The sequence below is a fragment of the Camelus dromedarius genome, chromosome X (genome assembly GCF_036321535.1).
Source record: "Camelus dromedarius isolate mCamDro1 chromosome X, mCamDro1.pat, whole genome shotgun sequence".
In the NCBI taxonomy this organism is placed as follows: Eukaryota; Metazoa; Chordata; class Mammalia; order Artiodactyla; family Camelidae; genus Camelus; species Camelus dromedarius.
This window is the reverse complement of record NC_087472.1, coordinates 14,131,083-14,158,949: the sequence shown is the minus strand read 5'-3', so window position 1 is coordinate 14,158,949 and position 27,867 is coordinate 14,131,083. Positions and strand designations below refer to the sequence as shown.

General features: G+C 44.9%; 1 long non-coding RNA gene across 1 annotated transcript; it reads left to right on the top strand.

Annotated features, from left to right (window-relative positions):
- The first annotated feature begins 4,336 nt into the window (after positions 1-4,336).
- LOC116150903 (uncharacterized) lies at positions 4,337-26,464 on the top strand. Its single transcript, XR_004134726.2, has 3 exons — positions 4,337-4,356; positions 6,186-6,273; positions 26,418-26,464. It is a non-coding gene; the product is annotated as an uncharacterized LOC116150903 (long non-coding RNA).
- The last annotated feature ends 1,403 nt before the right edge of the window (positions 26,465-27,867 follow it).

The window sequence follows — 27,867 nt, the reverse complement described above, 5'->3', positions numbered from 1 at the left end:
AAAAGTCACTTCAGAACTACCTTGAGAGAAAGATGATCCACGGAGAGCTGCCATTTTTTTAAAAATGTAATGTTGGTCCTGATAGGTTATTTCCTAAAATTGCTTTTACATTAACTCATGGTTACATTCCTTCTTCAGCAGGATTTTATTCCTCCACCCAGAAACCATAGGGCTGATGTGCTGATCTAAAAATGTGTACAAACTATGCCCTTCACCTACATAGAAAAGCTCACTGGCTCACCTCAGTCTTTCGCAGTAGAGGGTGGGGTTAGCTGAGTAGCCCCTGGAGACACTTAGGAAAGAGGAAGGTCTCTCCCTTTCCCCAAGGTTTTCTTGAACCAACACCAATCCCACCCCAAAAGGGGGCTCAGATAGAGACATCAGTGAGAGAAGATTACTTGCTGGGTTCCCACCCACTTGATGACCAACATAACATGGCACTTTCAAGGTGGCTGGTCAGAGTTCACAGTTGACCTAAAGTTACCATCCAGGACAAGTCTGGCTGTCTGTGTAATGATGGAGCCAGAAACTTTGCTCTCATCCAGCCGAGCTCTACTCTTTTTGACCTATTGGTAGGAGATGTCAGTAGGGAAATTCAAACCTCTGCCTTTCATAGGAGACCAATTACTTGATTCTACTAATCATTCATTCATTTATTGATTTATTCAACAAAGTTTATCTGAGCACCTACCCAGGGTTCTAGGAACTCAGAGGTAAATAAGGCATGGTTCCTACCCTCAAGAAGCTCACAGTCTAATAGTAGAGACAGACTTGTAACTAGATGAATTATTATTCTATGATTCCTGAGGAAGTTGGTATTGAATTGAACCTTAAAGTATAAGTTAGATACATAAGCCTGAAGCACAGGAGATCTAGACTTTGAGAGTGGATGAGATCACCAAGAGAAAGTGTATAATAGAGTCCTAGAAAAAGACACAAAATAACAACAACAAACAAATAATTAAAGAGACTAGAGAGGTGGGGAGAAAACAAGAAAAGAGTGGGGTTACAGATATCAAGGGAGAAAAAGGATTTTCATTAGGAAGAGATGGTCAATAACATCAACATCAGTAAAGAGATCAAGTCATACAAAGACAGAAGAGCATCCATTGGATCCAGGAATATGGAGACGTCGCTGACCAATGGTAACAGTAAAGGAATGGCAGGAGTAGGTTTAGGGGAGAGCTTTTGATTGCTTGGATATGGGAAGGAAGGGAGAAGGGGATGTTAAGGAAGACTGCCAGGTTTCTGGACTGAGTGATTGGTGAGTGGTGCTTCCATTCACCAAGATGTGGAACCCAGGAAGAGCAGACCAGGGGGAGAGGGAAAAGGAAGTTCAAGTTTGGACACACTGAGCATAAGGTACCCATGGGACAGCCAAGTGGAGATGTCCAGTGGTCCACTGGCTATATGGGTGTAGAGCTCGAAATTCCTAGTTTATAAATAAAATAGACTAACATGGCCATTTTCTCTTTCTGTAGAGAACTCGATGCCATCTTTTCATTATGCCTTTTACCTGGATCAACCGCTTAGGTATTTTCTAATTTTCAGTGTTTCTCTGTGATTTCTCAACTGATTTTATTTGAACCAGAAGCATCTGTACGTGCAGTTTTGTACCATGCAGTTGGAACCACTTCTAAAGAGAAACAGAAGAGTTTACAGGTTAATTAAAAAGTAGCTGGAATAGCTCCCCTTACTGTATTGAGCCAGTTGCCCACCTCCTTTCCATAACACTGATCTGTTATAGAACCTTCTCTTGTTGTTGTTCACCTAAGAAAGAAGCGGAAGAGTGGCTTCGATTCTACCTCAATTATAACAGCATCTAATGTCAGTATTTATGGACCATGATCCGATTCAATATTACATAAAGGGCAAAGAAATCTCAAATATTTAAATGACATGACTGAATTGAAAACCAATGTCTACCCTGGTCATTCCTGGGAATTGTAGCACTCGTCCCTAAGCCATAGACACAGGGAGCCCTCAAGTACTTTATGCGTCAAGTAGGGTCTGTGTCAAGGCATCTCTCTTTCCTTTTACAGATAATCTTAAGTTCTTGCCAGCTTCCGGCTCATGTTGTTTCCTACCCGAAGAGAGTCTTTCTGTTGTGTCCGCTGCTGTAAATGACAATCCCAATCTTCGTAAAGACCATGATGTCACTGGCTTGCCCTTTTCTCGACTCTCCATCAGATTGAATTTAGATACGATACTGGCAAGAGCAACAGGATAAATGATCAATTTGTGATGTGTCTGGTCCAAGGGGGATTATTTTGACAGTCTGTTCTAACCATACAAGCAATGTTTCTAATAATAATGAAAAGTTTTATTAGGTGTTGTCACAGATGTAAATGTTTCATAAAGCTATCGCTCCAGTTGTAAATCGTATGCTTGAATACATACTCAAGTCACCTCATTAAATACCAAGAAAAACTGTGTCTTTCACATAAATCTTGGTCTCAAATGACTTTAAAAAAAGGATCAAAGAATAAAACACAAAACTCAAGCCCCAGCCATCTAAAGCTGAACTTGAAGAGACTGACAGGAAGATGAAAATTTCCTTTATCTCTTTATTTAATCTTCCCTGGGAGATCATATCCTCCAAGATTTTTATTATCTTCTTAGGTTCATTGGATTCTCCAGAAATAATAGAACTAGAGAAATGATCCAGACTCTAACTTTTAAAAAAATCTCTGATTTATTGAGGAACGATTTATATACAGTAAAATTTATCCTTTTTAGTGTGTAGTTCTGTGAGTTTTGAAAAACACATACAATCGTTTATATCAAAGATCAAGATACAGAACATTTCATCACTCCAAAAATATTCACCTGTGCCCCTTTGTAGTGAGTCCCTTCCCTACCCTGGGCTCCTGGCACCCATGGACCTGTTTACTTTTTCCAGAATGTCATATGAACAGAATCATACAGCAAGGCAGCCTTTCGCAGACTCCTCACTTTTAAAATTAACATTACTTTTCAGACAATAAAGATTCACACATGTTCACTGTGGAAAAATGAAAAAAAAAATTAACTAAGAGAGAAGAATATATAAAAATGCTTCCCAAAGAGAGCCATTGTTCACGTTTCAGCGTTTCCTTCCAGTCTTTTTTTCTGTGTGTGCGTGTGAACTTGCTCATATAGAAACGAAAAAGTACAAAATGGGCATCCTACTGCGTACAGGATTGGGGATTTTTATTTTGGATTTTGTGACAATATTGGGAGCATTTTCTTAAGGACTAACTCTTTCTTGGGGGTTGTAGCCAAGAGCCCGATCAGCAGGCTCTGGAACAGATAGGAAACAGCAGAATCACCATGACCTGGAGGAAGCCGGTCAGAGCTGCCCCTGCAGGCTCAGCCCTCCACATCTGGCTTCCCGGGCTGCTGAGTTCCAATTGTCTTCCTCAAAGCCTATTTTTTGTTGTTGCTCCTGGCTTTTTCTCAGCTAAAACAAACACGGTCCCAGGATAAGTTCAGGTCTCCCCTCCCACAGAGGACTTTCCACACCACATTAGATTTCTCCTTTATTTTGTCCCTCTCCCCTCTCCCCTCAGATGGTGAGTCCCTCAGCCCCCCTGATTATTTGTCTCATTTCCCCTCCGCCTGTGGCATACATACTACTCAGCAAAAAAGGAGACAGTGACTAAGAATGCCATGAATGAACAAATGCATAAACCAAGATGAAAGTCTCTTCCCAGGCCTGGCTGCTGCCACTCACTTATTTTTTTTTTTCCCCTCTTCTGCTTTACACTCAGAAGATGAAGGGAAAGAAAACCTCTGGGGGTAAGATTTTTCGTGGCCATCATGGAAGGTGTGGTTCTTGCTTTCAAACGCGTGGGCATTCCTGACTCACAGCGACACAGCCTGGCAAGATGGCCAGCGAATGACTTTTCCCAGTGCTACGGCCAGCCTCAGGCGTTGCCCTGTGGCGCCAGGCCAACATTGCCTGGTCAAGGAGAGGTAAATGGCAGAAAACGGGAAAATGGACCTGGCAGGGAATGAAGAGGCAGTCGGCTCAGAGCTGCTGCTGATGGGCACACAGACCCCGAGTGATCAGCTGAGGCTTTTCCGTGGCCGACTCGCCCCTTGTCCTGCCTGCCCTTCTGGGGATGGGGAGAAAATTGAAAGGGTCTGTGTTGCAGAGCATGGGTAAGGTGAGAAGAATGAGGGCGAGGGCAGGCAGAAGTCCAGCAGAGTTAAGACTTCTCGTTTTCCCCTTTGAGCCTACTCATTTGATACTTTCCACCTGGGGGAGTCATAGTAACAGTTGCCGGTTATTGAGTCCTTCGTGTGGGCCGGGGGCAGGGTTAAGCACTTCACACACGCTGCTTGGTTGAATCTTCAGGACAATCCTCTGAGGTAAGCGCTATTGTTATATCTCTTTTACAGATAAGCAAGAAATTGAGGCACAGAGAGGTTCAGTGACTGTCCAAGGTCACACAGCAGCTTACTTACAATACCTGGGCTACAGTGAACACTCTTATTGATGGGGGTCATTACAGATATTATCGCTACTATTGATCCGAAGAGATGGCTGATAACAGGCTCTGAGCTGCATACTCCCGTAGGCCTCCTGAAGCTGTCAGGGGTCTGCCCCACGGCCAGTAGGCCCCCAACTTCCCTTGCTGCCTCTTCAAGACTTGGGAAGGTGGCTCCTTGGGTGGTGGGAAAAGTGATGCTGGGCTTGTGTTTGGCTCCTTCTTGGTTCCCACAAATGCCCTTAACATTTTCCATTTTGTGAGCTCTTTTGTGAAACAGCTATGATGTGGTTGACAGTATTTGTAGTCGGAGCCAAATCAAGCCTTCCTCTGGAGGAAAGCTGGAAGCCTTTAAGGGTCTTGTCAGTGCTCGCGGAGCCCACAGGCCCCTTCTCGGTGGCGCCCAAGGCCGAGCTTTCCCGGCAGCCGCCGCCGAGCACAGTGCGCTCATTGATGCTCGAGCTGCTGCCCTGGGCAGGGAGACCAGCACAGTATCAGCCTGGCTTGGCCTCGTCCGGGGCCTTTCTCCAGGGAGGCCTGTGCTGGAGCCTCGGATCCGCCCTTGATGCTCTTAGTGGTTTGGGAACTGCTACAGACAGCTCGAGATCATTTCCCTTTCTGCCATCTGTCTTTTCCGCAGCATTTTTTTTTCCAGGACCCAGGAGAATCTTTGAAACTTCAAATCACCCGCGTGCCAGGAATCCCCACAGCCTCCTTGTGAGCAGTAGATGAGCACCATATGCTGTTTATATAAAAATAAATGGCTTCCCCCCATGAAGCACCCAGGCCTGAATCACTGGCTAACCCCTCTTTTACCTTAGCAGCTGGAGCAAGGGCCTTCTGGATAAGGATGCATATGCAGACAGCAATTTGGCTCAAAAAAGCGTCAGTTTGTTTGTATGAGAGCCGCGTCTCCTAGGGAGGCAGGTGGGCAGGCCAGTAGCCCCTCTGTGGGGTCAACTGAAGAAGGCAAGAGGGGAAGGCAGACAGGTAGCACCCTACAGTGACCTGCTTCCCCACGCAGACTTTCTCAGGGGTCCCCCTCATCCTCATGACCCCTCCGGACATCAGGAACCCTAGGGATGGGAGGGGCGGGAGAGGAGAATCTCTTTTTTTGAACTTCAAACACCATAGGCTTGACTTAGGCAATAGCTGTTCATTCATTCATTTTTCAAACAATTACTGAGTACATCTTGTACATTTCATGTACATCTTGACACCGCACGAAGTCCAGCCCCAGCTGTTTGTCCCCAGTGATGACCCAACCAGGACCTTGGGCCAAAACGAAACATCTGGAAGCAACGCAGGCTGAAACTCAACAGCTCGGGCAGCTAGTGAGTGACGGTGTCAGTTGGTGCATTTCAGTGGGGTTTCATTCATTTATTCATTCATTCAACAAACAATTCCTGAATGTCTACTGTGTACCAGACACTGTGCTAGGCACTTGGGTTATCCAAAGGGAGAACCTCGGCTCTAATCAAGCAGAATTTCAGCAAACAGTAGCTAACATTTATTGAGTGGAGGAGGGTATAGCTCAGTGGTAGAGGGCATGCTTAGCAGAAATAAATAAACCTAACCCCCCCCCCAAAAAATAAACCAAAAGTAACTGCCACTTTAAAAAAAATTTAGCATGTATTAAGTGCTTACTGTGTGTGTCAAGAACTATGCTGAGTTCTTCCCATGCCTCATCTGTTTGAATCCTCATTCCAGAGCCGGCAGGGAAGTCCACACAGATGGAGCGACTGAGGCTCAGATTCCACTGACTTGCTCCAGGTCATGGAGTCAGAAAGTGGCAGAGGTAAGCTTAAAAAATCCAAGTGAGACCCAATACCTAAGGCCTGGTTCCTTGTGCATGACTGCCTACTGCGGGGACCAGTCAACTGCAACCCGCAGGCCAAATCTGGCCCACCACCTGCCTGTTTTTATATTGCCCAGGAGCTAAGAATGGCTTTTACATTTTTAAATGGTTGGGAAAGATCAAAAGAGGACTGTTACATGACATGCAAAAATTATATGAGATTCAAATTTCAGTGTCCAGCAATAAAGTTTTATTGAGACACAGCCGTACCCATTTATTTACATATGGTCTAAGGCTTTTTCACTCCAATGGCAGACTTGAGGAGTTGTGACAGAGGCCCGATGGCCCACAGAGCTCTTTTCCAGAAGAGTTGGCCAACCCCCTGGCCTCGCAGGTCACTGGCAGAAAAGGAAGCAGCTCTCAGCCCCTGTCTGAACTGCGATGGTTTCCAGAGCCCTGTCCTCCCATCCCAGCCTCTCCCTTAGCCGCATAGGGAGATCTCCAGGGACCCTCAAGCGAGCATGTCCATGATGGCCGCCTTTGAGTTATTTTCAGCACTTCTTTTAAGAGTCTGAGATGTTTAGGGTGGTATTAGGTTTTTCCTCAAATGTTTAGATGAAAATGCAGACAGCATATCTGGGGCTATTGGTGAGCAAAGCCCTGAGAGCAGCACTGTTGGTCTTTGCTGAGAGGTGCCAAATTATCTCAGACTCCGCTGGGAGCGGCCTGCAGGGCCTTATATGGGCATAATCTCTGAACCCGGGCTTGCCTCCCTCTGCAGTATGGTCAGATCCACTTTTAAGGTTATGTGTGAACATTTCTGGTCTTCCCGATTGCTCAAGCTGTGGGGAATTTAACTTCTGCTGCCCTCGAGGGAAAAATGAATGCTGTCAGCTTCTGCACACGTCTTATTTGTACATGAAAGATGACAACTGCCTTCTTTTGGGCTTTCATCCCCCTTCTCATTTCTCTGGAGGTGGAGGGAAGCATTTTTGTGAGCGCTGGAGCGTGAGAAATGTGGCTTCATTATCCTAGCTGTTTCCTGGGATTAGTGTGTTTGAAGAGAGGTCGATCAGCAAACATTACGGTCTGCCTGTAGGCGACAGCTACTGTGGGAGGCGTCCAGGTGTGTTATGTGGCTCAGACCTCACAGTGCTCGTTCATTCAATGGATATTGCTTAAATGCCAACTCCATGCCAACTAAATGCCAACTCCTGTTCTAGGCCAGCGCTATGGCAGTGAATAAGACAGCCCCTGTCCTCGTGGAGCTAACCCTCCAGTGAGAGGCAGACAACAAAGAAGGAAAGAAATGTAAGAAATCATTACAGATTCTGATGAGTGATATAAAGCAAAAGAACTATGTGCCAAGACATAGTAATGGGGAGACCTACCCGAGACTGGGGAGCCAGGGAAAGCCTCTCAGAAGAGCAGACATTGAGATGAGGCTGAAGGATAGATGGGAGCTGGCAGGGAGACTCTCAGTAATTGGACTGGAAGGCTTGGTGCATTGGGGTAAAGTTGGGTTGAAGTCCGTATAAGAGCTATGTCAGTGACTCAGTTGACTGAAGCTTCATGCTGAGGAACCAGGGCTACAGATGGTTGTTTTAGAGACCTTAACCTAGAACCCTAACTTAAGCAAACCCTGGGAAATGTAGCTCTGGTTCAAAGGAGAACACCTGGCAACACGGCGCCCCTACTGTTGGACATCCAATTCCACAAATGCTTATGGAGCTCTTCCCACGAGCCCAGCAGCGTCTCGGCTCTGGAGATCCAGATGTAGCAGATAGTAAGGAGCTCATGGTCTGGTGGAGGAAATCATATAATCAAACAAATGACTTGATAGAGTGGTAAATACTGTGGGACAATTATGTACAAGAGGCCTAGTGAGCACAGAAGAGGAGGTGCTGGACACATTTGGGAGGGCTGGGGAACAGCCAAAGGAGGCTGATTTTGACCTTTTTTAATTGAAGTATAGTTGATGGGCAATATTATACTAGTTTCAGGTGTACAACAGAGTGATTCAGTATTTTTATTGATTATACTCCATTTAAAGTTACTGTAAAATATTGGCCCCATTCCCTGTGCTTTACAATACATCCTTGTAGCTGATTGATTTTATACATAATAAGAAGGCTGAATTTTTGAAGGGCAAGAGGGAACTTTTAGAACAAGGAACCCCATGAACAAAGGCCCCAAGGCACAAAACCCCATGGCCCTGGGCCTCTGGGGAATTAGAAGTCATTGTGTTCCACACTTTGGAGCCTGGAGTACAATACAGAGGGTGCTGGGCGTTGAGGTTGGAGATTTCAGCAGGACCAGGTCACAGGAGGGCTTTGCGAGTAAGTGTTGGGGATTTGAGCTCCACTAAAGGTATGTAAACACAAGACACAAATCTCCCTGCTGATTTGCCCTGAGAATGCCCCGCTCGTTACCTAATCCACTGGTTTAGACTCGATTTTCTAGGAAGCTATGGTATTTCAAAGGAACTGCCTGATCCTTTTCTAGACAAATGTCGTGCCTTTTGGAAGTAGCTTTCCTCTCTAAGTAATTTATACTTTTCTTACAATGTTTCAAAGCATCTACCATATGGTATTTCTCCCAAGTGAGAGATTATTACCCCCTTTATTTGGGGAGGGAGCTGAAATGAAGTCATCTGTCCCCTGGAGTGACAGCTGTGTGGGGAGGTGTGCTCTCGGGGGCAGCAGGCCGGTCCTCTGAGCCCTGCCTGGGCGCCTCCTCCGCAAGAGGCTGTCCCCTCTTGGCCGCCCATCGCTCCCTTCCCTCTTCCCTTGCTTCCCAGTATATAAGAGCATTTTTGCCACAATGAGCTCTGGCCTTGTTCTGAATATTTTAGGTGTCAAACATCCTGTTTTTCTCTGAGTAATGTGACCCTGTCAGTGACCCACTGCATTTCAGAATGACATCATGGGATTAAACTGAGAATGGTGGAAGAGGAGCGATGATGAGCATCTAGGGACCTCAGCTTATCCCTTTACCTTTCAGCAAGTTGGGAGATGCTAAACAAGAAGTCTGCAAATGCGCGATGGCATTGCAGAGGGCAGAGGTCACCAACTCTGGACTGCGGGCCAAATCCAGCCCACAGAGCCAAGCCGGTCTGAGCTGTTTCTGCAAATAAAGTTTTATTGGCACTTAGCCATGCTCACTGGTTTGCAGACAGTCTACTTTGGTGCTGCCAAGGCGGAGTTGAGCCTGTGTGACAAAGCCCACATAGCCCATGAAGCCGAAGATAACTACTCTCTACCCCTGACAGAGAAGGTTGGCCCAGCCCTGCCCTGAAGCCTTCAGGGAAAGCGCATCTGACTTTAGTGGCCTCTCCCAGCCCCTGGCCCTCCTCCCCAAACACCTGGCACCACAAAAAAGCAGAGATGGATTTTTAACAAGCATATCAGCGCTTTCATAGTTCTTAAATGACATCAGAGCTTTGACATTCAGTAACTGAGTGTTGCCTTTACAAGAAGTCCCCTCGGGAGACTGCACACAACTTCCGACACGGCTGCCAGCACGCGGGCCATCGAGGGGGCTGCTCCTCGGAGCCAGGTTATGTGACACCTGAGACAACTCCCTTCACCTTCTTTTTTTGGACCCAAAGCAGTACAGCCTTGTTGGAACATCTGCCTCGTGGCCATAGATCAAATGTTGACCGATTCTTTTTTTCAAAAAATTCAATCTAGCACTCAGTTTATCCCAAGGAATTGGCTGCAGGTTCTGAAGGTAATTTCCTAAAAGGTGCTCCACATACGAGGTCTTCACAGGCAAGGTGGCCTCACCCACGGCATTGGGAGGCAAGGTTACATGATGGAAACACCTCTGGGGATTTTGCTGCAGGTTTTCTGCGCTTGGGCCATTTGATTTCTCAAAACCTGACACACTCAGCGGGGCAGCTCTCTCCTCCCTCTTTCAGGACTGCTTCCCCACTGCAGACGCCTTCCCCATCTGTCCCCCATTTCCCCATCTCTTTTGCTCACAGTGGATTTCACTGTGGTTTGGTACATTGGACCCATTCGGCTAAAAAGAGCCTGGGCTCAGGGTTAAGGGCGTCCTTTGCTCAGCTCCATTTCTCACAGCCAAGTTTGGATGGGAAAGTGTCCCGGGGGTGCCGGGATGTGGTGTGCTGTGGGTAGGCCGGGGGTTGCTGGGAGAGAGTGGAGGCAGTAGGCATGGCAACCCTTGGTGGTCCCGCTTGCCTTCCAGACCGCGGTGTGCTGGGGCGGGGGGTGGGGTCTGGCGCTTGGTGGTTTCTGCAAACCATGAAATGCCTACTTATTGCTCAACATTTCTGCTTTCTCATTTTCCTTTAAGCTCATTCTGGAACAGGGATAGTGTGTGGCCAGCCCTGGAGCAAAAAGATAACCAGTTAAGCAAGTTGCTTTTTCTGTTGTCCTTTCTTTCTTTCCCCCACCCCCAAGAGCCACTGCCTCCCACACAAAACGTCTCCATTTCCTGAGCTCACAGTTGCTTCGCTGACTTCCGCACAGCTAGAGCTCAGGCACGGGCCTCCTAGGGGACTTTCTCAGATCCAGGTTTTTCGTTCTACTTCTCATTAAAGTAAACGCACTTGCGTGCTGGAGTGTGATCCAGTGGATTACTGAGAAGCAGGGAGGATTAGGCTGGAGCCACAAGTGGAAATTCCTCCTGGATTCACATCCCACCCCGCCCGGCCTCCAGGGTAGGGCTGGCCATTTCCAGTTGACTCTCCGTTAACAAACACTCCATTGCGGGGGTTGTCTGGGACGCTCTTTGCATCTTCTGAGATTTTCTTGTTCCAGGGACCAGATTTTTTTTTTAATTTATTTATTTAATGGAGGTACTGGGGATTGAACCCAGGACCTCATGCATGCTAAGCATGCGCTCTACCACTGAGCTATCCAGGGACCAGAATTTAAAACAGCCCTGGGTGAGGAGGGTGGCCTGGTCCTGATGTTTTAGAGTCAGGCCTTTTGTGTCAGGGGACCCCGGGAGAGCTCAGCGCACTCCCCAGAGGTGGTGCGGAGAGAGAATGCTGGTCACACCATGTGTGTCTGCACTACAGGTTTCTTCATTAACACATGTGGCCTTGGCATATATGATGATCTGGCCCCACTGGACCCTTTCTTTTTTTTTTTTTTTTTAACATTTTTTATTGATTTATAATCATTTTACAATGTTGTTTCAAATTCCAGTGTTCAGCACAATTTTTCAGTCATTCATGGACATATACACACTCATTGTCACATTTTTTTCTCTGTGAGTTATCATAACATTTTGTGTATATTTCCCTGTTCTATACAGTGTAGTCTATTCTACAATTTTGAAATCCCAGTCTATCCCTTCCCACCCTCCACCCCTGGACCCTTTCAAGGGTAAGAATTATGTCTTCTATTGTTTGACAACATCACACAGGGTCCCTTGGACTGGAGGGCACATCGTATGCACTGAATTACCTACAACAATATATGAAACAGCAAGCAAATGGGACTTCGGGGCGTTTGGTTTTACATTTTGGGTCCTAGTGTCTACTCTGACAGTGCTTAATAATCGAGTGGTCTTTGGGTGTGAATCCTCTAAGGGTCGAATCCCACAGGACTTTCATCAATCAGGCAGCATTTGAGGGAACTTGTGCTTTGTTCATAAAAAGTCTGGCATAAAAAGTCTGGTCCTTGGGAGGTGTCCAAACTGGCATGGCTCGCCACCAAGGGGGGAGGGGGGAGGAGGCTCTTCACGAGAGAGTGCTTTAGTTTGCAGTTTTAAAAAAGGAAAGGAGGTGGCTTCAGAAATGTTTGTGGGACTGCTCAGAACCTCGATTTTGATGCTGAGTGAGGGGGGAAGTTCTCTTGGCCAGGCCTCCATTTACATTTGCTTCTTAGTATTCACAGAAGTGAGGAGCTCAGTTTAGTAGGTTGGACACGTTCCTGTAGCCAGAGCTTCTGGAGGTGGAGTCATGACTTTCTGTTCTTGCTGTTGGCCGCCTGAGGGTGGAGGACAGGAAGCGGGGAGGTGAGAGGGTTGAAGACAATTTGAGGCAGGGTGGAGATGGAATGATGGAATGCAGGGCTGGTTGGCCAATAGTCCTCTTCACTGCCCTCCAGCAAAGCTGAGACTGTTCAAAAGGGCCATTAGACATCCAGGCAGTTCAGTCCTGCCCTAGGTCTCTTCATTCGCCAATGGTTGGCTGATATTCATGATTATCCATGTGACATCTGTGTACCAGGTCTTACTTGTCACCAATTAATCAGCATCCAGCACCTACCAGAAGTTCTGAGAAGCCACCCTCTGGCAGCCCCTTCCTTTAGCAGGCCATGGGGGGGCCCTGGGAGGCTATTTTTCCCTCTTTCCATACCAAAGATCTGCCCCATTTGGAAATCAAAAAAAAAAGAGCCTTCCCCAGCATCCTCCTCTCATGAGTGCCCGAGGCAATTCATGCTGGAGAATGGAGGCCACAGTCCTTAGGGAACCACTGATGCCCATCTAAGGCCCCAGCCTGTGAGGAGGCTACACAAGCTCCTCTCTTAGTTTACAGCTTCCGCTTGAGAATTTGAGTCATTCATTCATTCGTTCGTTCATTCATTCATTCACTCATTGGTTCATTCATTCAATTCATCCAAATGTATTCAGCCCACATTCAGCCTACTATTTGCCAAGCTTTAACCTAGGTGCTGTGCTACAACGTGGGGCAAAACGGGCCAAGGTTCCTGTTCCCATGGAGCGGCTGGTCCTGCTGGGGGAGACAGGTGATGAACAGACAGAAGGGAAACACACAAGCAAGGACAGTATCCAAGAGCAGCGAGTGCAATGCAGAGAATGAAAGTAGGGTGATATGATAGAGCGACTGGGTGGCTAGCTCTGCTGGGGTGATCAGGGACAGCATCCATGAAGAGATGACCTTGAACCTGAGATCTGAAGGATGAGCAGCCAGACTTTTAAAGATGAGGGTGAAGAATATTCTGGTGTAAGGATGAGCTGGTGAAAAGAGCCTACTACGAGCTAGCCACATGGCATACAGAGGGGCACAAAAGACAAGAGGTCCTTGCACTCCAGAGCTTCTAGTCCAGATGGAGAGACAGAAAATAGGCAGTGACCATGCAGTCAGATCAATGCTATGACCAGAAGAGTATGTAGAGAGCTCTGGAAACAGACCAAGGACACCAAGGGCTGAGTGTGAGGGTCAGAGCAGGCTTCCTGGAGGAAGTGGCATTTGAGCTGTGACATGAAGGATGAGAAGTCAGCCAGGTCCACAGGGTGAAGGTGAGGTGGGGAGAAGGAGGGACAACATATGTGAAGGGCCTGTGCTCCCAGTGCATAAGCACATCTGAGGGACCAAGAAAAATTCACAGAGTTTGAAGGATGGGGAGGAGTTGTGGCAGGGGAGACCAGAGAGGTAAACGTGGACACGTTGTGGATTTGGGATTTGTATTCCGATGACAATGGAAGGACCATTAAACAGTGTTGAGCGGGTGAGAGACATAATCCAATTTATGCTTTGAAAAGACCCTTGAACTGGCTGCAGTGGGGGGACTGGACTGTGGGGGAGCAAGAGCAGAGGCAGAAAGATCAGTTAGGCGATGAGTCCTGCCATCCAGGTGAGAGATGATGTCAGCTTGGCCAGGGTGGCAGGTGGAGACAAAGTGGACGGAGTCATGAGATACTCAGAAGGTAAGACTGACAGGGCCTGATGAGGGATTTCCAAATGAAGGGGGGTGAAGGAGAGAGAGGAATCGATGGTGCCACCTGGGTTTTTGGCCAGAGTAACTAAACTATGCTGGTGCCATTTAAAGAGATGGGTGAGAGAGAGTCTGAGATCTGGTGATGGGGTGGAGGCAAGATGAATAGCTCTGTTCTGGCCATTTGAGTTTGAGGCAACGTCTAGCAGGCAGATGGGAATATGGGAGTCTGGAGCCCAGAGAAGAGTCCTGGCATGGGAAGAGCTGTCAGCAGGTGGATGGAGTGGTGGTGGTGGAGGCCATGCCAGTATGCCAGTGGGGAGGCAAAGCCAAGGGAAATAGTCAGAGACAGGATGAAGGCAGAGACAAGGAGAGGACCAGAGACTGAGCCCTGATGTCCTCATGGCCACATTTAGAGGTCAAGCAGAGGAGAAGGAGTAGCTAGTCAGATGGGGTAAGCCCGAGGTATCTCCACAGCAGCTGAGACAAGAAAGCGTTTCAGGGAGGATGTCTCATGTTGCTGGCAAGCACCGAGGCAGAGACAATGGAACAACTGTGGACTCGGGTGCAGGAGGTCACGGGTGCCCTTGACCGGAGCTGTTTCAGTAGCGGCCAGGGGCTGTGGCAGCCTTATTGGAGCCAGTGGAGATTAAAAAAAAAAGGAGGGGGATGTGAAAAGGTGGAGATAGAGCCCGGAGGAAAGGCAACATTTTGCAGGTTGGCGGGCAGCCCAAGGTAGCGTTACTCCTCTGCTGTCTGGGAACGAAGAATGAAGCCTCAGTGGGCTGTGTGGGGGCGGGAGGGTTCACTTGGGTGAATTCTAGGTTCATTCAACACATAACACCCAACACTCTCCCGAAGGAGAAAAAAAGTGGCCACACTACCAAAATTGAGGACTCACAACTGGTTTCTCTCTGCACTTCACAAAAACCCCCTTCACAGAAACCCTCAACACCAGCTGACATGGGCTCACCCTTCCCCAAATGCATTCTGCTCACCCAGCTTTCCAAAGATTTCCTAAAGGGCCCTCCTGTCCACTGAGAAGGCGGCACACTCATGATAAAAGTCATTCGTTCTTTTTTTCATGATTTTTCAACTGCCTCTTATGAAGTGCACTGTGGGCGCCCTGTGAATAAAGCATGGGACAAGATGGAGTCATGGAGTCTGGATTCTAGTGGAAGAGGCAGACAATAAGGAAGAAAATAACTAAATAAGCATGATCTTTTCAGACAGCAATGACTGCATTAAAGAAACACAGCAGAGTAACGGGATGCACATGATGGGAAGGGGAGGCGCCAGCTGCCAGAGCGGCTCATTGGACCCAAGATTCCAAGAAGAGTTCTCTGAATGGGAGACTTCCAAACTGCCAACAGAGCTGCACTTGTCGCCTTCCCCCCAGTAGCAACAACATCTGCTGGGGCTGCCACCACAACCACAATGTCTTCTACTAATACGTCCATGGCCACTCCAGTGTCCACCCCTAGCCTCTCAGTTCCTTGACCCTCTTTCCTCCAATGATTGTGGCAACCCCACCCCCCTACCTCGGCTGCTCAATTCCATGATCACACCATAGACCCTTGTCATTAGTTTTTCTACCCAAATTTTCAGTGTCTCCTTGCAAGGCTAGATAGGAGACTAGCACCTCCTATCTGTCCAGCTCCCCCACAACTATCGTTTTCTGGTTTTTGGCTTTTTGGGGGGTTTTCTTGGGGGGTGGTAATTCAGTTTATTTATTTATTTATTTTAATGGAGGTACTGGGGATTGAACCCAGGACCTTGTGCATGCTAAGCATGCGCTTTACCACTGAGCTACACCCTCCCCCACCTCCCAACTATCTTTTGACCCCATGAGACTTATCATCCATTGATCCTACTATTTTTTCGCTGTCCTTCACCCCATTGATGCCCCTTCTCCCCTCCTTACAGAGTTTGCATTCCATACTCCAGCACTGTAATCACTCCCTTGTATGTGCTCCAACCTCCCGCCCTTCTCACACCTCTGTACTTACTTGGCAAAACCCCAAACCTGGTTAAGCTCACCTCTCTCCCCTCTCTGCACCTGCAGCTGAATGCTCGCTGAAGGAAAACACAAAACCATGATATCTGGATATCTCACTTTAAATTCAAGACCACTAACCACAAGTGGGTCCTTGGAGTTGCCTGGCAACCAAACTATTTTTCCTCAACATTCACTCTCCAACCCCTGTGGAAGCCCATGTCCCATCTACTCCTCTCACCTCAGACCTCTGACATCTCTTCCCCCATTTTCACTCTCAGTAGGTGACCTAGTTTCCTATTTTATTGAGAAAATAGAAGCTAGCCGCAGATAAAAAGGAATTCCCAAAGCTCCCACAAGCATATCAGTTACATTGGAAGAGGTATCTGTTTTCTATCTAAGGGTAACTCTTCCATTTCCTCCCTAGATTCTCACCTGCTATCACCTACTCAGAGACACAGCTCTGACAGTTCCCTCCTCTCTTCTAAATCTGCCATTTCCTGCTCTACCAGATCATCCCCTTCAGTGATCATACAGGTCTCTTGACTCACTTCCTTCTCTGGCAACTGCCCCATTTTTCATTTTTCTTTTTCATTTCACACTAAAGCTCCTTGAAAGAGTTGTCTATACTCACTGCCTCTAAGTTTTCTCCTCCCATTTGTATCCTCCCTCCCTCCCTCTCTCTCTTGCTCTCTCTAGTTAATCTATCATCCATATATGAAAAAGATGCAGAAAGATGGTTAGCAAGGAATGCACAAAGTTCTAGAAGGCAGTGGAAATGGAAACTGTACAAAGTTAAGACAAAATTTCCTCCCTTGAACAGTGGATCAGTACTAGCATCCAAGAGGAATATAAAAATATTCCTAATAAAAATCTAACCTTGAGTATTCCTTGGAATGTAATTCCATGGTTGTGATGAGACTTCCTGAGATATACAATCAGAATTCCAGTTGTACCAGCAAAAATTTCTAGACATCATAGGCCCAGGAATGTATAAGCAATACTTTAAGATTCTTCTATCGGATTTTTTTTAAAGGCTATTTTTTACAGCAGTTTTGGGTTCACAGCAAATGCAGAGGAAAATACAGAGATTTCCAACATACCTCCTGCTCCCATACATGCATAGGCCCCCACCATTGTCAATACCCTTCATCAGAATGGGACATTTGTTACAACTGATGAACCCACATTGACACATCATTATCAGCCAAAGTCACTGCAGAGTGAAGTGAATTGCTCAGACTCACACATCTGGTAGGTGCTAGAACTCCAAGTCAGGCTTCCACAGGGTCACAGTGTGGCAGCTCTGGCCTCCTTTCAAGCTGCCTTGTCTCAAAAGAGTATTATGCTACGGGTGTATCTGGACTCTCAATGCCAACATGTAAATGGGACCAAAATAATGACGCTTACATTTTAGAAGCTGTCCAAAAGCAGGCTATGCTCTATGGGTTTATTTTTCTTTCCTGGTTTTGCATCTTTGGAGCTATAGCCGCAAAGGACCAACTTGGTCCTGCTCAGGCTCCAGAGCTGACAGAACTGATATACGCATCAGTGGGAAAGAACAATATGATGGGAGTGGGGGATGAATTCTGTTCTGGAGTGAAAATTGTCTACAGCAGAGGCAATTTATCATGTCATATCATCACTGAAATTATCACCCTGCTGCCTGCCAGCCCATCACACACTTTGCTTCGGTGGCTTCCTTACTGCTGTTTAAGCAAAAGAAATATGCTTGCTTCTAGCTTTATTTGTTTATGTAATATTTTGTACTGCTTTAGTAAGAGGCTGTGTTTTAATAACATTATGTACTTGATAGATAGTCACAGATACTTGTGACAACATTTTTGCAGCTGTGTAATAAAAATAAGCATTGCATTCTGGACAGGGTCAGATTGACCAATACTGGCTGCCATAATCCTTTAGATTTGATATCAACTCTCCTAAATTAAATACAGTTAAAGCAAAATCACTTTATTGTGAGCAGAAAAATCTGGTGGATTTTCTACATAGGTGGACTTTAGTTTTTGAGGGGCAAGAGGAGTGTAGTTGAAGAGAATGTTCCCCAAAAGAGTCATACGGTGTTTTCTCTGCTGCTTCACAGAGGCAAGATTTTTAAATGGGTGGCCCTGTAAATGGACTAGAGTCTAGACAGCAACTGAAACTGATGTCTCGCTTCTGAAAACAAGATGCTGGGTGTTGACATTAGCTGGGTCTTATAAGAGGCACCTCAGGGGAGTTACAAAAAACTTACTTTCTATTTCTGGTCCATTTCTAGTTAAAATGTGTGATACTTTACCTTGACCGGCATCCTTACTGACCACTTTTAAGAGATTGCAAATGGATAATAATGACTGAACATGGGTCAGCATGTTTCCTGTCTTGTTATCTTTGAGATTTCACCTTCCTTCTGCTCCGTGCCATTCTTGGCTTCTGTACATCTGGAAAGAGGCAGCACACAGCAGGAGTCCTCTGAGCACTGTCCAACCCGAAGTCACGCAGCAACTGCTTAAACTCTCCCATGACAGCCAGCTCTGTTTCTTTTGCAGAGCCCCAGACATCAGACGTCTCCTTCTTAATACAGAACCCAAGTCAGTTTCACCATCATACCTACCGCAGGTTCACCTCTGCCCTCGGGAGTGAACAGATTGCCCTCTTCCATATACCAGCCCTCCCAATATTCAAAATAAAAGCCCTTCCATGTTCCTCCTTAGTTGTTTGTCTCAAGTTCTTCCATATATGGCACAGTTACTTCTCATTACCATCCTAACTCTTGGCCTCTGGTTCCTCTTAAATTTGTCAACAGCTTTCAAAAAGTGTTGCATCTGGTCTCTAAATCTAATTCCAGTCACAAAGAAAAGAACTCATTGGACTTCTGCTCAACTTTAGATTGTTGTCTTAGTGAGAAAGATAATTCCAAGGCTTTATTTTCCTAGTTAAGAGTTCTATCTCTGACCCCATTTTGTCCTACATGACAGAATTAAGATCCACAAAGATTTGAAAATGATGGGCTGGAACCAACAAGATGAAATATAACAGAGACTTTGCTTCTGCTAAAGCCCCTTAAATTACATGCACTTTTAAAATTGCCATGTCATGTAGCTGATCATATAGAACTTGTGGTCAACTGAAGCCCTCAAGTGTTTCTCCATGGTGCCAAATCAGGTCTTCCTCATGCTCTATTTTTATTTATTTTTTTTTAACATTTTTTATTGATTTATAATCATTTTACAATGTTGTGTCAAATTCCAGTGTTCAGCACAATTTTTCAGTCATTCATGGACATATACACACTCATTGTCACATTTTTTTCTCTGTGAGTTATCATAACATTTTGTGTATATTTCCCTGTGCTATACAGTGTAGTCTATTCTACAATTTTGAAACCCCAGTCTATCCCTTCCCACCCTCCACCCCCCTGGTAACCACAAGTCTGTATTCTCTGTCTGTGAGTCTATTTCTCATGCTCTATTTTTAAATTGTTAGACATTAAAGATCATTTTGTTGGTTTCAACTCATTCTCCTAGCCTGTCTGAATCTTTTTATTATTTCAATTTTTTTATTAAGATATTACTTAAGTGCATAGGTCTTAACAGTACAGCTTAATTGATCTTTACTTGCATGTGCATGCAAAGACACACACACACACACACACACACATACACACACACCCCTGTAACCACCATTCATATCAAGAAACAGAACATTACCAGCACCCCGAATGCTCCCTTGTACCTCTTCCCAGTCAATAACTCCCACCCCAAGGTAACTACTATCCTGTTTTCTAACAGGATTAGTTTTGCCTGTTTTTGAACTTCATATAAGTGAAATCATACAGAATATACTCATTTGTGAATGGCTTTTTTGCTCATCCATTATGTCTGTGAGATTCATCTATACTGGTGCATATAGTAGTAGATTATTCTTTTTCATTGCTAAGTAGTAGTACATTGAATGCACGCACCTCTATTTATTAACTCATTCCCCTGTTGATGGAAAGTTGAGTTGTTTCCAATTTCAGGCTAATACAAATAAATGCTGTTATGAACATTCTTGTACATGACTTTTGGCAGATAAGTAGATTTATATTAGGTGTAAAACTTGCTCAGTCATAAAGGACTTGTATGTTTAGCTTTAGTATATGCTGTCAAACAATTTTTAAAGGTGAATGTGGTGATGTGGGTCTGTGATGGCTATTTTAATATGTCCTTGGCTAGGCTACAGTTCCCAGTTATTCAATCAAAGACTAATCTAGGTGTTGCTTCTAAGTATTTTGTAGATGTGATTAAAGTCCATGATCATTTGACTTGAAGTAAGGGACATTATCCTAGATCAATCTGGGTGAGCCTGATTCAATCAGTTGAAAGGTCTTGAGAGCAGAGCCAGGGATTCCCTGAAGAAGAAATTCTGCCTCTGGACAGTAGCTTTGGCTCATGGCCGAGAATCCCAGACTGCCCTTCCTGTTGGTCTCCTCTGTGGATTTCAGACTTTTCCAGGCAGCTCCCACAATTGCATATGCCAATTTATTGCAATAAACCTCAACATATATTTTATACTGGTTCTGTTTCTCTGAAACCTTACTGATACAGATTTTGTACTAGGAGAGTGCTGCTGTAACAAATACCTAAATTTGTGGCAATGACTTTGGATGTGGGTAATGAGTGGAGGCCGGAAAAATTTTGAAAAGCATTATAGAAAAATCCTACATTGGCTTGGACAGACTGTTGATAGAAACAAAGATTCTGCCAGGGAGGTATCAGGAAGAAGTCAGGAGCATTGGAGAGAAAGCCTGTATCATCTTAGAGAATTCATATGGCATCACAAAGAGAATGTTGGTAGGATAATTTATCCTCTTCATTTTTCGAATATAGATACATTAAAATGTAATTCTAAAAAATGTTCAAGTGGTCCACAGGAAAGCAAGAAAAAAAGAAAACAATAAAGTGGCAGACTTAAGTCCTAATATATCAATAATTATATTAAATTTACTGAATCTAAATATATCGATTAAAAGAAGGAGAATGGCAGGGTAAATTAAAAAGCATAACCCAACTGTATGCGCTCTACAAGAAACCAACTTCAAACACAGCATAAGTAGGTTGAAAGTAAAAGGATAGGAGAAGATATATTGCACACTCATTAATTTTTTAGAAAGTAGGAGTGGCTATATTAACATGATATAAAGTAGACTTCCGACAAACAACAAAAACTTACCAGGTAAAAGAGGAAAATTACATAATAATAAAAGGATCAATCCACCAAGAAGACACAGTGACCCTAAATGTGTATTCAACAAACAACAGAGCTTCAAAATACACAAAGCAAAACCAGATAAAACTGAAAGAAGCAATAGAAAATCCACAATTGCAGTTGGAGACTTTAATATCCTACTCTCAGCAATTGATAGAAAAATTAGATAGAAAATCAACAAGGATACAGAAGAACTCAACAACATCATTAAGCATCAGTATCTAATCGACATTTATAGAACACTCCACCCAATAACAGCAGATTACATCTACTTTTAAAGTGCCCGTGGAGCACTCATCAAGATAGACTCGATCTCTGGCCATAAAACAAACCTCAACAAATTTAAAAGAATTCAAATCATACAGAGAGTGTTCTCCAGCCCCAACGGAATCAAACTATAAACCAAATAGAAACTAGAAATGAACACAAAGATAACAGAAAAATCTCCAAACACTTGGGAACTAAGCAACATAGTTCTAAATAATCCATGGGTCAAAGAAGGAGGCTCAAGGGAAATCAAATAAAACATTGCACAAAATGACAATGAAAGTACAACACATTAAAATCTGCAGCACACAACTGCCGTAGTGCTGAAGGGAAATTTATTACAGTAGATTCATACATTAAAAAAGAGGAAATGTCTCAGATCAGTAAGGTAAGCACCATTCAAATTGAAATGGAAAGGCAAGACCTTAGAAGAGCTTAAAATAATTTTTGAAAAAGACTGAAGTGGGAGGGATCGTTCTGCCACCCAGCGTAAGGCTTACTTTGTAGCTGCCGTAATCAGGTCAGTGTGGTACAGGTGGAGGCATAGACACACAGACTGGTGTTTAGCTGGAGTCAGGCAGGTGTTGTCAGAAAGGTTTTCTGTTCCATTAGGCCACCTTTCTCTGGTCCTTTGTATCAGGAGAGCAGGGCCTTCATGGAGATTTTCTTGTCTGTGCCTATTGGTGGTTCCTGGATACAGGCTTTCCCAGCCCCCGTCCCGGCTGCACGGGAGGCAACGGGAAACCCAGAGAATGCACTGCCTTGTCATTCTTGAAGTCCTGAGGTCTCTAGCCAAGTCCGCCTTCTTCTTTTCACCTTTTCGAGTCTTCATATGTTTGTTTATGTCCATGGTTTTTTCGTTGTTAGAGAGGCTTTTCCATCTTGATTGGACCAGGAAATCAGATTTCTTTCTGGGTCTTTTTGAAACCTGATTCTGGCATGCAGGGTGTTCAATCATCCCTCCCAAGCTGTGTGCCCCTTTCAAAGTCAGTGAATTTGCCCTCTAGTCTTTCTTCCAGTTACTGATATGAAATGTTGAGCAGAACAGGTGATAAGGAATCTGTCCCGGTTTCTCAGTGGTTGTGCTTTATTCCCAGTGTATTTTTGGCTTCCTACAGTTTTCTGACTGACACCCCCAATTCTACATATTGGCTCCAATTTGTCTATTCCATGATTATACTGTTCCTATCAATTAATTCCTGGTCCAGCACAAAATAGCCCTGCCAAGTAACCACCATTTACAGGTAAAATATATTTTAAAAAAAGCTCTTGCTTACATGAAGATAATCTGATGATGGTGGCTGTGTACATTAACATGTGGGAACACCATTTGACTCAGAGGATTTTCTTCTCCTTCCTCACCCTTCTCTTCTCTGAACTCCAGCCAGACCTGGAGCATAGAAACAGTCCAGACTGCCAAGGAATGCTCACAGGGGATGCATCTTTTTTTTTTGTCTATGATTATTTTCAAAATCTGTCATTTATGATGAATTACCATATGCCAGACACGGTGTTAAGAACTTTGCTTATACTGTCTCTAATCCTCACAGTAGTGCTAGGAAGTAGAGACTAATACTATAATCATTTTTTCAGAGGATGGAAGTAAGGCACAGAGAAGATAAGTAACTTTCCCCAGTCACACAGTCAGGATTTGAACCCAGGTCTCTACAAGAGATCCCAAACTCTTCTTCATGATGTTATATTGCCTTCCCTAATGACTTGGCAATAAAGAGATTTAATCCTTGACTTGGCTTAATAACCAACCCAACTGGCTGTACTAATTCACCCTAAGCCATTGTCTCTCATTGCTGCCTTAGGGTGACTTATCAGGGTACCGTGGGGCCAAGTGCAGCCTGGGGCTGATGATGGGAAGGGGACTGGCTGGAGAGCGAGACCAGCTCAGGTTTGGGGTTTTTTTTTTTTAGCACTGTAACATTTTTTTTTTGTATGTTTGAACTTTCTTTTTTTTTAACATTTTTTATTGATTTATAATCATTTTACAATGTTGTGTCAAATTCCAGTGTAGAGCACAATTTTTCAGTTATACATGAACATACATATATTCATTGTCACATTCTTTTTTGCTGTGAGCTACCATAAGATCTTGTGTTTATTTCCCTGTGCTATACAGTATAATCTTGTTTATCTATTCGACTTTTTGAAATCCCAGTCTGTCCCTTCCCACCCCCTGCCCCCTTGGCAACCACAAGTTTGTATTGTATGTCTATGAGTCTGTTTCTGTTTTGTAGCACTGTAACATTTTTAAATGTATTTTTTATTGAAGTATGGTTGATTTAGAATATGAGATTAGGTGTGCAACATAGTAGTTCAAAATTGTTATAGATTATACTCCATGTATTGTTATTATAAAATAGTGGCTGTATTCTGTGTGCTGTACAATATATCCTTGTAGCTTATTTGTTTTATACATAGTCGTTTGTACCTCTTAATCTCCTACCCCTATCTTGCCCCTCCCCCTTCCCTCTCCCCACTGGTAACCACTAGTTTGTCCTCTAACCTCACCTGTCGGTAACAAGCTGTTTGACTTTGGTGGAATTACTTGGCCTCTCTGAATCTCAATTGTGTCGTCTGTCATTGAGAGAGTCGGAATATCAGAGGGTGCACGTGGGTGTCCTGTGGGCTGAGTATCGTTTTGTTTGGATAACTCAGTGTTATAAAAGAGTTGATTTTAGGCACCTGTAGGTGAGACACGTGCTTTCCAGATCAGCGCAGGCTCCGCCTCGCTCTCAGTTTTCCCCTTGGTGGCTGCACTCTTAGTTCACCTGTCAGCTCCCAGAGTCATTTTGGGTTTTGATCACTGGCCTGGCTCCTCCTCTCAGCTTCCTGAAGACATGTCCAGCCCTAATCTTCCATGGATGTTACATTCATTGCAAAGTAAATAAGTCTAGCCTCGCAGGCCCCGCCTGATAAGGGGGAATGAATACCAGACTAGGAATCAGAAGGGTTCTAGGCCCGCATCCGCTGGACACGGACACAGCTGGGTGATCTCAGGCAAGTCAGCTAACTCCTCTGATTTTGTTCACTTATGTGTGAGGTAACATGCCCCGCTATGCTCACAGTGCTATTGTGGAAACCAAATCATACGAATAGTATGAAGAAAACTCTGAAAACCAAGCAGCCACTCAAATGTGAAGGATTAGTAATCAGTTACTACTGCTCTGCTGCCAATAGACACCAGCACAGCAGTGCTGGCTGATCACAGTGAGTACCGTCCCGATGCGCTGCGGCGTCCATCCTGATGGATCGGTACCTGCATCAGGTCAGTTGTTCAATATTTTGAGTATCGCCCCAGTGGTTGCCTGGAAAGAGACAAGGACACCATTGTCTAAAAACAAACCTGTTGGATATACTTTATAATATTTCAGTGCAAGAATTTATGCACACCTAATTTGACTTTCTCTTTCTTCTGTGTAAGGTCTGAGACATTTGAGAAGGGCTATGACAACATTGTAAAATGACTATAACTCAATAAAAACATGTTAAAAAAAAAAGAGAGAAGGGCTAGGATTCTGGACAAATATGGGGACTCAAATGTGGTTGAGGCTCACGAAACGTCGATGTGGGCTATTGAACATAAGTGAAGCTCCCTGTCAGCCTGAGTCCACAATCTTCTTTATTTTGGAACGTGGTCCTGCTCTAAGGCTCAGCAATGCTGCCCACCACTCTGCTGACTCGTGCAGTTCCAGCCACTGTGGCCTCCATGCTGTTCCTCAAAAATGTCCAGCATGATACATTCTCATGGCCTTTGCACTGGCTGTTCCCTCTGTCTAGAACACTTCCAGATACCTGCATGCCATGCTCCCTTTTACCTCATTCAGGTTTCCCCCCAAATGCAGCATCTTCTCCAAGACTCCTTTCCTCACCACCCTCAACAGGCACCTCCCCGTCCCTCTCTCTGTCGCCCTAATCAGCTTTATTCTCATGTAAAGGCTTTATCACCACCTGACACGTGTATTTGTGTATACGTCTCCCTCCATTAAAAAGTGATCTCCAAGGAAGCAGAAGCAGAGATGTCTCCTTTGTGAGCTGCTGTATCCCTGGTACCTAGAACAGTAGGCGCCCAATAAATATTTGTTGAATGAATGAATTAGTAGACAGTCTAGCTGAGTAGAGTGGTAAACCTTCAATTACAACGCAGTGTATTCAGTGTTACGCAGTGTTTTTACCGGGTGTTTAGGGACCCCTAGTCTGGCTGGTAGGTGGAGTTGGAGTAAGAATTATTAATAAAATCTTCTTGGAGCAAGTAACATCTGAACAGAATCCTGAAGAATGAATAGGAGTTTCCAGGTCTAGAGGGTGGGGGAAGGATTATCCAAGGAGATAAAACAGTGCTGTGAAGTCCTATAGACCAGAGATCTTAGAAAGTTCAATAGTTGTGTGACAGAAAGGAAGAAGTCGGGGAGAGAAGGAAGGATGGAGGGAGCGAGGGAGAGCGAGAGGAAGGGGTGGAGGGGAAAGGAAGAGGAGGGAGAGAAAGAAGGAAGGAAGCCCATACTTTTAAGAAGCTCAAAATGTAGTACTAGGAGATAACCAAGTAAACAATTTAAATGCAGTTTGGTAAAGCCAGTGGTAGAGATAGTTTCAGGGTTCTGTGGGTACCCCTAGGGAGAGGTCCTCCTCCTGTGAAGGAGGCAGGAGCTGTGGAGTGAAGGCAAAGGCTTGCCAGAGAATCATTCATTTGGCAGACAGAAGAGAGCAGGCCCGACAGAAGAAGTCCCATCAAGTCTTGCAAGGAAAGGAGCGGTGAGCGAGCAGCAGCAACGTGGGAGGATCAGAGTGCGCTCTGCCAGAGAGGAGAGCGGTGTTTGGAGGCATGTAGGCATAGAGACCATCAGCACCACAGTAAGGGGTCTGGATGGTATTCTAAGAACATTAGAAGCCATTGGGGGAATTTAAGTAGAGAGAGGGGAGAATGTTACAGATCTACAATTAGCTTCTAAACCAATCATTTCTAGCTTCTCTACGAAGAATCAGTTGAAAATCAGATCAAGCCTGGAGCCGGAAGACCAGTTAGAAAGCTGCTGTCAGTATCCAGGTGAGACTTATTACGGTGGCCTGGACCCTGGCTACTCAAAGTGTGGTCCAAGACCAGCAGTATGTGCATCACCCGGGAGCTTGTCACACGTGCAGAATCTCAGGCTCCACTACACATCTGTGCAATCAGAACGCACTTTATAATACGATCCCCAGGTGACTGATGTCGTATTAAAATTGAAGAAGCATCAGCCAAGACTAAATAAGGATGGAAAGGAGGGTACAGGCTTGAGAGAGCTATTAAGATGGAATAGACAGGACCTAGCATCAGATGTAGTGATCCTTTCAAAATGAACATATTTCTCCAGCTGCTGACATTTCCATTTTTTCATCCGCTAGAGCACCCACTGACCGCGTGCTGTCTTGGACTGGGTTCACACCACAGCTGAGGAGCCAGCCTCTTTTTCGCTTTGGAACTATCTGTAGACAGAAAATTGGTTTCTTTACAGGAGCCCCAGCAGATGGCCCCTGATGCAGCTCAAAATCAATAAAATATAAAATAGAACAGTGTAGGATAATTTCACATTTTTTTTTGTTTTTGCCAAAGCAGATTTAGACTCCAGCTGTTTCAATCATTTCTTTAAGTCTCTTCAAAGACAACAGTTGACTTTCATTTAGAAACATTGGAGGGGAGAGAGGAATTGAATTACCTTGAGATGTTTTGAAAAGTAAAATGTGATCTCTTTATTCTAGTTGCAAAGGACAAAAGGTATCCTTGCCCTCATTGTGGCTACATATCTTACAAGAAGGAATTCACAGGGTTCTAGAACTGTTGTTTAAAATACGGGGAATTGGGGGGGGGGTTGATCTGGAGCATCCTTAAATGCTGGAGGGTCCAGAGAAGAAACCCTCCCCATGAATAATGATTCCCATATGCCATTTTAAGAAGGAAACTGACTTCACCCATGAGTCAATATGTTTATTCCTATTAGATTAGGGTGACAGTTACTTCAGCTGCTGACCTCTTGTTTCTTTGTCCTCTGAAAACTCCAAGGAAAGCTGTTAATTAACAAAAAATAATACTCCTCATTAGACCATGGCAGCCATGGTGGAAAAGCATGGGACACCTTACTAACTTCGTTGGGAGGAAACTTATTCAGACACTTACTTAGCAAAAATCTGTTGACTGCCTACCAAGTTCAAGGTATTACGCTAAAAGAGTTCTTAGCTGCAATCAACAGAAACCAACTCTGGTTAACCTAAGGAGAAAAGGAATTCAGTGGCAGGAAATCAGGTAGCAGAGTTGACAGGAAGGCTGGTGAGCCAGGCTTAGACACTGTCTGAGACTGCGGGATGCTCAGGGGTCAGCGTCCCAGCCAAGCTCACACCCCAGGAACGGACTGGACAATGCATCCTGAGACTGTCACCATC